Consider the following 10,540-nt stretch of genomic DNA (forward strand, 5'->3'; position numbering starts at 1 on the left):
TTTGTGACGTTTTTAACTTATAAATCCCTCATGAATTTACTACAACTCTGACCCTATCATATGAGGTTGGCCTACACAACAATGTTAGTTTCAAAATATGTTAAAAACTATCATGCTGATGTCATGGGCTATCAGTTATTGCATCCATAGCTCCATACATTTCTAAAGTACCTGTTAGTGGTGGAGCTATTTTCCTTTTCCTCTTACATTACAAAGTAGGGTGAAGTTGGCCCTAGATGCTGCTGATCTTGGGTCAGTTTTGCACTTTCCCCACTAATGGTTAAGGTTAAATCTGTACCTATAGGGGAAACTTCACCCCGGAGCTTATGTTACAGAGCTTCATTACAGTACTGCATTGAACCATTTTGTGATGAATGTTTCAGATTTTTTTTTAAATACATTGTTAATATGCAGCGATTACTTGGTGTGAAATGTAGTAGTCTGTGATTCAGACTCCTCAGACATTGAATATTTAGTATAATTATTATACATTCTTTATACTGAAAATGTTGAATGCTTTGTTTTCATTGGGTGGGTGGAAATTTCACTTTAGGACCAATGGAATGGTCTAAAATGAGTAAACTCCTCACACCCAGGGCACCGGGCGACGCAAAACAAACACCCATTGAACATGTCCAAACTCATGTGCATTAGATATTTTCCTGCAGATGTCAGCGTATCTCTCTTACATAAGCCTAATAAATACCTTTTTATATTGCACTTACAGTAGCATTATTGAACAAGGCATGTGTGTGCCATGATTGACAGTCTATGGACTACTAATCATGAAACCACTGTTGGGAGACAAGGTGATATTATATCCTCATGGTTATTGTACAATAATGTGCTTTTAGTTTAAAATAACACTTAACTATGTTTTAAAACTATTTTAAAACTCTTTCCAACCTAAACTGCCTCATCTGCCTTTCCATCATCTGAAGCTGACTAGAGACATTCAATATCCATCAAATCAATTAGTATTTTTTTTATAGCTTTCCATGCGCTTGAGATCATTTTTGTAATGTGAAGCGCTCTACAAGTTAAATAAATAATAATGAATCTTATTTTGTACAGGGGCACAGGATCAGAGAAGAGGCACACACACAAAAAAAACACCTCCGCAGAGCCTTACTAAGTTCTTAGAAGAATAGAATATAATATAATACTTTATTATACCTCAGGAAAATTAGCCTTGCAACAAAAAACAGGCATACCTCTGATGGTCCCTTTAAGACAAATCTGAAATCTTCTGCTTTGTGTATGAAATTCATTGGGTCTGGGTGATATGGGAAAGGGAGATACCCTAGTCAGTTGTACAACTGAATGCATTCAACAACTGATATGTGTCTTCCTCATTTAACCCAACCCCTCTGAATCAGAGGCGTCCAGGGAGAAGTTGTTGTTGGGGGTTAACTGCCTTGCTCACGGGCAGAACGACAGATTTTTGTCGGCTTAGGGATTCGATTCTGCAACCTTTCAGTTACTGGCTCAACACTCCTACCTGCCAGGATATGAGGGTGGGGGAAAGGAAATCTAATTCTATGGTACTGGCAAAGCAACTAAATTATCCTCTTTGCGTTTGGGGGGGACTAAGCTAACATACCATGGATCATTTAGCTATTTGATTTTAGGTATAAATACAATTATATTTTACAAATATTTGCTAAAATATTTAATTTGGCCTTTACTATTGAATAACACATCCATAAATGGCAAAAAAAAGACAGTACTATGTCTAGAAGATATGAGATAAGAAAGCTCAAGATATATATATACAGTACCAGTCAAAAGTTTGGACACATCTACTCATTCAAGGGTTGTTCTTTATTTTTTTCTACATTGTAGAATAATAGTGAAGACATCAAAACTATTAAATAACACATATGGAATCATGTAGTAACCAAAAAAGTGTTAAACAAATCAAAATATATTTTATATTTGAGATTATTCAAAGTAGCCAACCTTTGACTGGATGACAGCTTTGCACACTCTTGGCATTCTCTCAACCAGCTTCATGAGGCAGTCTCCTGGAATGCATTTCAATTAACAGGTGTGCCTTGTTAAAAGTTCATTTGTGGAATATCTTTCCTTCTTAATGCGTTTGAGCCAATCAGTTGTGTTGTGACAAGGTAGGGGTTGTATACAGAAGATAGCCCTATTTGATAAAATACCAAGTCCATATTATGTCAAGAACAGCTCAAATAAGCAAAGAGAAATGACAGTCCACCATTACTTTAAGACATGAAGGTCAGTCAATCCGAAAAACCTCAATAACTTTGAAAGTTTCTTCAAGTGCAGTCGTAAAAACCATCAAGCGCTATGATGAAACTGGCTCTCATGAGGTCCGCTACAGGAAAGGAAGACCCAGAGTTGGTAAATCAGCATTGCCGACTTCAGATGTGTCCCGTGGGGCTTTTGGGGGTCGTAGACCAAAACGGAGAACAGCATCATGTTCGTGAGAGTCTCATCTTTCCATGAGTGGTCATATTAGTTTGTAGGCCATTCAGATCGTTCGGATGCTGCAGACGTTTTCGTGAATAGACTGATTTTTGGGATGTCTCATGGTTTGACAAACACCGCTGTAGCTCAGCCACCTCCACTGCAGATGTGTAAAGCCGACATACTGTACAGTAGGTGGATGCGGCAGATTGAGATGCAGCACATGCAAAAAAACATATATCTAGCTTAAACTGACAAATTTTGATAGGGATTTTTTTATTATGTTACTTAGATGGATGCACAGGTCAATTGCATTTTCTTCCTCAATGTAGTTCAATGCAGTTTGTTTTTAATTGCTTTTCACTGTATCTCTGCCCTAGATTTATTTACCCAGACAGACATTTCCAAAGCCTATAAGAAAGCCCAAGGTGATATAGTGGCAAAGAACATCTCCCCTCAGGAATGCAGTGGCATTTTTCAAAGCTATTGAACATGTCCATTGCCTCAGTTCCTGAAATCTGGAGTGGTATCAATCAAGAGTCTCAGAGTAGGAGTGCTGATCTAGCATCAGCTGTCCATGCAATCTTATTCCTTGTGATCTAAATGGCAAAACTGATGTTAGATTAGCACTCCTACTCTGAAACGCTTGATAGCCTACATGTTGACCCTGACCTGATTGTATCGTCTTGCAGGAGGTCAGTTGAACAGCTCGGACATGTGGAGGTACATGCCCCTGGTGGACCACGGTCCAAGGTGCCTCCTTGGCCAAGGCCAGGTGAAGGCACAAGATGGCTGCTCTGCTTGGAAAGGTTACCCTGCCTTTGTTCCAGTTGCCTCCCATTGAGGATACGAAGCCCCATAATCATTGACATCCACGTGTGTTTGAGTCCAAGTCAGTTGTGAGCGCTTAGGATTTCTCTCATAATGCTGACCTGTTCCCATATCTGGTTGTGCTGTTGTCTATAAGGCAAAAATAGATCTGGTACCAGGCTACCATAATGCATATCAGGCTAAATCTTTGTAGCAGGCTGGTTTGCAATTTGACCATGTTAGACTGTGTAGAATAACAATTGTACTACGTTTGGCTGTGTGCCTATGTTTGTGGTTGTAGCTGCATGCAGTGAGAGGCTTCAACGGGATTGAGCGCCTCTCCAGTGTGTACAGCATCTACAACAACCAATGGCGGACTGTTGTCCCTCTACTGCTGGCTGTGAGCTCAGCAGCTCTGGTGGGCTGCTCTGGCAAGTTCTACGTCATTGGTGGGACTGTAAGCAACGACTGTAATACCAACAAGGTGAGCTAGGATCTGTAGTGTAGAGTGAAGTTGCCCCCGTTGGGTCAGAGTCTCTACACTTGGGTCAGTTTAGCATTTTCCCCACAAATGGTTAAGTTTAGGATTAGGGAAGGGGAAGCTGATCTTAGATCTGTAACTAGGGGAAACTTCCCCCAAAACATAGTTCAAAGGCAAGGGGTTAGAAGTACAGTAGAGGTTAGACGACCCTTTTCAGAATTGAGTTGAGTAACCCGCGCTGGCCAGGTTACGCATCCACCATAGTTGCTGGAACCGTGTGAAAAAATCTGTGCCAGCACAGTACGGTTTTGGTGGTATGGTAATGTGAAAAGGATATTAGAGTCGGGTAAACTATTACATTAAAACTATTTGATTTCCTTCACACATATCATGAAACCCCAGTTCAAGCTTAAGAACTTGTGAATATAGACAAGCATACCCCAACTCTAAATACGGATACAAAAACTGAAGTTTTCAATGCAACAGAATTGCAAGATAGTTGACATAACATAATCTACCGGCACGTGTTGTTATTCTACTCTTCACCACACTGAGACAAAGGCTTGTAAACTCAAACAATAGCTGGATTATGGAATAACAAGTACTCCCTGTGTCGATATATCAAATGTCAACCGAGGTTCTTCAATTGTGACATAGAAGAGACAGAGAGCCTTGTCTTGCTTTTGTGGAATTTTTGGGAATGTTTTGTGGAATTTCATGCAATGTTACCTTTTACAAAGAACGCCTTCAGAATCATGTTACCTACTCTCGTGTTACATGTTGCCAACTTACACATTATCCATTTGAAGAAGTTCTCCAAACTGTAATCCTCCTTGGATTGTACAGGCTATAATCAAGAATATGCTATTCTTTTGTGCCTTAGAGCTTGTCTTAACATGATTCTTATAATGGATTCTGGAAACAAGGAGCATTCCAAACTGTAAACACTGTCATACTCTCTCATTAAGAACCCCATCATTCGGTATTTGCCTACAAAACTGACACACTGTTTGTGTCAAGTGGATCAGCTGTTGTTCTGCTGGTGTGTAAGCCCCTCCTCTCACAATACTGTACTATTAGTCAAATGTAGAGTTTATCTTTTTCTTACAAATGATTGTATTGTCCATAGAGTTGCAGTGCTTTTGGGCTGATTTCCCAGACACAGAATAGTCCCAGACCAAAAAGCACCTCAATGGAAATTCTTCATAGACATTAATTTTAGTCCTAGACTAGGCTTCATCAGTGACCAGGAAACCACCCCCAAAAGTAATGTATTATAAGAAAACCCTATAGGCTTACTAAACATCCTAATAATACAAAATAAAGGGGAATTTATCTACTTATATACACATGTTTCTGCCAAAAATTTCTGCCAAATATGTGAAATCTCTCTCTATACACAAAGGGGAATTTCACAGCTGCTCTATTTCACTATACATTCACCAGACAGTTTATTAGCTACACCATCTGTCCACAAAAAATGGATCACTCCTACAGACAGTGAGTCACGTGGCCGTGGCTTGCTATATAAAGCAGGCAGACAGGCATCAAGGAATTCAGTTACTGTTTTGTTGAACATTAGAATGGGCAAAACATGTGACCTAAGCAACTTTAAGCATAGTATGATTGTCAACTCCCGGAGCTCCAGGTCCAGTATCTATCCAGTAACGGCCACCTTCCTAGGCTTTTCAGGCATGACAGTGTCTAGGGTTTACAGAGAATGGTGCGACAAACAACAAGCATCCAGTCAGTCAGCGGCAGTCCTGTGGGCGAAAGCAACTTGTTAATGATAGAGGTCGAAAAGAACGGCAAGAATCGTGCAAGCTAACAGGCCAGCCACAAACAGACAAATAATGGCGCAGTGGTGTGCAGAATAGCATCTCGGAACGCACAACTCATCGATCCTTGTCACGGATGGGCTATTGCAGCAGACAACCACACCAGGTTACACTCCTATCAGTACGCGATCACCAACACTGGACAATTGAGGAGTGGAAAAACATTGCCTGGTCCGACGAATCCCGGTTCCTGTTGCGTCATGCTGATGGCAGAGTCAGGATTTGGCGTAAGTAGCATGAGTCCATGGACCAATCCTGCCTGGTACAGGCTGTTGGTGGTGATGTACTCATGTGGGGAATGTTTTCCTGGCACACGTTAGGTCCATTGATACCAAATGAGAAACACTTGTTTCCAACACCTTGTAGAATCCATGCCCTGAAGAATTCAGTCTGTTCTGGAGGCAAAGGGGGGCACCAGACAGTAGTAGATGTGTTTACCTTATAAACTGGCCCGTGAGTGTATATGTCCATGAATGTGTTATTAACATATCATATGTGTCATAAAAATGTAGAATTTCCTCATTAAACGCAAATATGAGCGTTTATGCATCTTAGCTGATACATGGCCTGGTTGTAAGCACACCACAATATCCAGAATTCATAAAAAATGTAGGATGTGGAGGACCCCGTCGTGGAGGTGTGAGAAATATAAAAATGTCTGTCTTTGTAGCCAGCACTTTCAGCGAGAGGATTTCGAAATGGAACTGAAGTCTCAAATGGGGTTGCCATGTAGTCGAATGTTGAAAAGTGATGCTATTCTATCGATTTTCCCCTTCACTTCAAAGAGGGAGCTATCTGATCAGCCAACATCCGCGCAGCAGAAAATAAGTCAACCTGAAATAATGTAGCTACCTAGATAGCTAGCTAGCGAACTACATTTGTTAATCTAAACCAAAATCTAGCTAACTGGCTTTCATAATATGCTGGCTATACATTCCAAAGAATATCAATATAATTTGGCAGCTGATATCTGCCGATGTAATTTGTAACTTTGCATGCTAACGTTAGCTTCGTCAGGCTACGTTAGCTAACAGTTAGCTAGCTAGCTAACTAACTACCACAGAGGCTAAAGTGACTATATTCTATTTAGAGTCCGATCCTATCAACATCTGCAGAGGCATCAACATTAAGCTCAGCACCAGGAACTAGTGTAAGTCAACTTCTAAAATCTACTCAATCTTTCCATGACTCCATGATGAGCAAATAAATATACTGGAGCTAGGAATAAGCATGGTCCATGTCTTGTTGCTATAGTTGGTGTTTACAACTAGGCTACAACTTCTACTGTAGTTTTCTCTGTATTATGGAGGCTTAGTTGATTGTTCATGCAAGGCTTGGAGAAAATTGGAGAAATGGAGGTATTAGTAAGGAGGGGATGGTCTGGGTGACTCACTGGGGTCTGTTGGGGGTAGGTATTGTATGTGAAGGTTAGTATGAATGATTTATTGAGATGAGGGAGGTGGGTGGATATAGTACATTGTTTGAGTGTGTATTGGTGGGGGCAAAGTAGTAAAATTTTGGTTAAGACTAAGCCTGCTGCTGATGATGATGACTTTGACAACAGCTTTATTAGTACATAGTCTGTGACCCATTCCATGAAAGCTTTCAGCCTGGAATAAACTCAACCTCAACATCATCTGACTTTGAAACAAGCCAGGACAGCCAAAGGTACATGATTTATAAAAGCACAATACCCTCTTGTGACTAAACTGTCTACAAGCCAAGTGTGCCTCAAACTTTTCACACACTTGCAGTCAGTTCTTTGACATGGGGGAGAGGGGCTGTTAATATACTCTTCTAGCCTATTCACTCTATTGTTGGCATTGCTTGTCTACTCAACAGCACAACTGTAGGTGCTCATACACAATACATGACCAGACTGTCTACAAGTCAAGCCCCCCGTTTCACGTCTTTGCTAACAGCCTGTCTCAATGCCATTATTGACTCAAAAGTGTATCAAAACACATACCAGTCTACTTAATCCTATCACAGGTATTCCTTAAAGAGGTGGGGTTTCAGGTGTCTCCGGAAGGTGGTGATTGACTCCGCTGTCCTGGCGTTGTGAGGGAGCTTGTTCCACCATTGGGGTGCCAGAGCAGCGAACAGTTTTGACTGGGCTGAGCGGGAACTGTGCTTCCGCAGAGGTAGGGAGGCGAGCAGGCCAGAGGTGGATGAACGCAGTGCCCTTCTTTGGGTGTAGGGACTGATCAGAGCCTGAAGGTACGGAGGTGCCGTTCCCCTCACAGCTCCGTAGGCAAGCACCATGGTCTTGTAGCAGATGCGAGCTTCAACTGGAAGCCAGTGGAGTGTGCGGAGGAGCGGGGTGACGTGAGAGAACTTGGGAAGGTTGAACACCAGACGGGCTGCGGTGTTCTGGATGAGTTGTAGGGGTTTGATGGCACAGGCAGGGAGCCCCGCCAACAGCGAGTTGCAGTAATCCAGACGGGAGATGACAAGTGCCTGGATTAGGACCTGCGCCGCTTCCTGTGTGAGGCAGGGTCGTACTCTGCGAATGTTGTAGAGCGTGAACCTACAGGATCGGGTCACTGCCTTGATGTTAGTAGAGAACGACAGGGTGTTGTCCAGGGTCACGCCAAGGCTCTTAGCACTCTGGGAGGAGGACACAATGGAGTTGTCAACCGTGATGGCGAGATCATGGAACAGGCAGTCCTTCCCCGGGAGGAAGAGCAGCTCCGTCTTGCCGAGGTTCAGCTTGAGGTGGTGATCCGTCATCCACACTGATATGTCTGCCAGACATGCAGAGATGCGATTCGCCACCTGGTTATCAGAAAGGGGAAAGGAGAAGATGAATTGTGTGTCGTCTGCGCAGCAATGATTGGAGAGACCATGTGAGGATATGACAGAGCCAAGTGACTTGGTGTATAGCGAGAATAGGAGAGGGCCTAGAACTGAGCCCTGGGGGACACCAGTGGTGAGAGCACGTGGTGCGGAGACGGATTCTCGCCATGCCACCTGGTAGGAGCAATCTGTCAGGTAGGACGCAATCCAAGAGTGAGCCGCGCCGGAGATGCCCTACTCGGAGAGGGTGGAGAGGAGGATCTGATGGTTCACAGTATCAAAGGCAGCAGATAGGTCTAGAAGGATGAGAGCAGAGGAGAGAGAGTTAGCTTTAGCAGTGCGGAGAGCCTCTGTGACACAGAGAAGAGCAGTCTCAGTTGAATGAGACTCCAGACTTGACTGCCCTTAACCAGCACAAAAACATCCTGTGGCGTACTGCACTAGCATCAAATAGTCCCCGCGATATACAACTTTTCAGGGAAGTCAGGAACCAATATACACAGTCAGTTAGGAAAGCAAAGGCTAGCTTTTTCAAATAGAAATTTGCATCCTGCAGTACTAATTCCAAAAAGTTCTGGGACACTGTAAAGTCCATGGAGAATAAGAGCACCTCCTCCCAGCTGCCCATTGCACTGAGGCTAGGAAACACTGTCACCACTGATAAATCCACGATAATCAAGAATTTCAATAAGCATTTCTCTACGGCTGGCCATGCTTCTCCTTCACCCAAATCCAGACAGCTGACGTTCTAATAGAGCTGTAAAATCTGGATCCCTACAAATCAGCGGTCATCCCCCTCTTCAAAGGGGGAGACACTCTAGACCCAAACTGTTACAGACCTATATCCATCCTGCCCTGCCTTTCTAAAGTCTTCGAAAGCCAAGTGAACAAACAGACCACCGACCATTTCGAATCCCACCATACCTTCTCCATTCCATAATCCGGTTTCCGAGCTGGTCACGGGTGCACCTCAACCACGCTCATGGTCCTAAACGATACCATCACCGCCATCGAGAAAAGACAGTACTGTGCAGCCGTCTTCATCGACTTGGCCAAGGCCTTCGACTCTGTCAATCATTGTATTCTTATTGGCAGACTCAACAGCCTTGGTTTCTCAAATGACTGCCTCGCCTGGTTCACTAACTACTTCTCAGATAGATTTCAGTGTGTCAAATCGGAGGGCCTGTTGTCCGGACCTCTGGCAGTCTCTATGGAGGTGTGCCACAGGGTTCAATTCTTGGGCCGACTCTTTTCTCTGTATATATCAATGATGTCGCTCTTGCTGCAGGTGATTCTTTGATCCACCTCTATGCAGACGTCACCATTCTCTATACATCTGGCCCTTCTTTGGACACTGTGTTAACAAACCTCCAAACGAGACTCAACGCCATACAACACTCCTTCCGTGGCCTCCAACTGCTCTTAAATACCAGTAAAATGAAATGCATGCTCTTCAACCGATCGCTGCCCGCACCCGCCCGCCCGACTAGCATCACTACTCTGGACGGTTCTGACTTAGAATATGTGGACAACTATAAATACATAGGTGTCTGGCTGGACTGTAAACTCTCCTTCCAGACTCAATTAAGCATCTCCAATCCAAAATTAAATCTAGAATCGGCTTCCTATTTCGCAACAAGCCTCCTTCACTTTTGCTGCCAAACATACCCTCGTAAAACTGACTATCCTACCGATCCTTGACTTCGACGATGTCATTTACAAAATAGCCTCCAACACTCTACTCAGAAAATTGGATGCAGTCTATCACAGTGCCAACCGTTTTGTCACCAAAGCCCCATATACTACCCACCACTGCGACCTGTATGCTCTCATTGGCTGGTCCTCGCTACATATTTGTCGCCATACCCACTGGCTCCAGGTCATCTATAAGTCTTTGCTAAAATAAAAAATAAAAAAATGATATTCATGAAATGTACACTGAACAAAAATATAAACGCAACAAGCAACAAATGTAAAGATTTTACTGAGTTACAGTTCATATAAGGAAATCAGTCGATTGAAATAAATTCATTAGGCCCTAATCTATGGATTTCACATGACTGGGAATACAGATATGCATCTGTTGGTCACAGATACCTTAAAAAAAAGATATGGGCGTGGATCAGAAAACCAGTCAGTATCTGGTGTGACCACCATGCAGCTCGACACTTCT

Source organism: Salmo trutta, chromosome 15, assembly GCF_901001165.1.
Source record: "Salmo trutta chromosome 15, fSalTru1.1, whole genome shotgun sequence".
Lineage (NCBI taxonomy): Eukaryota > Metazoa > Chordata > Actinopteri > Salmoniformes > Salmonidae > Salmo > Salmo trutta.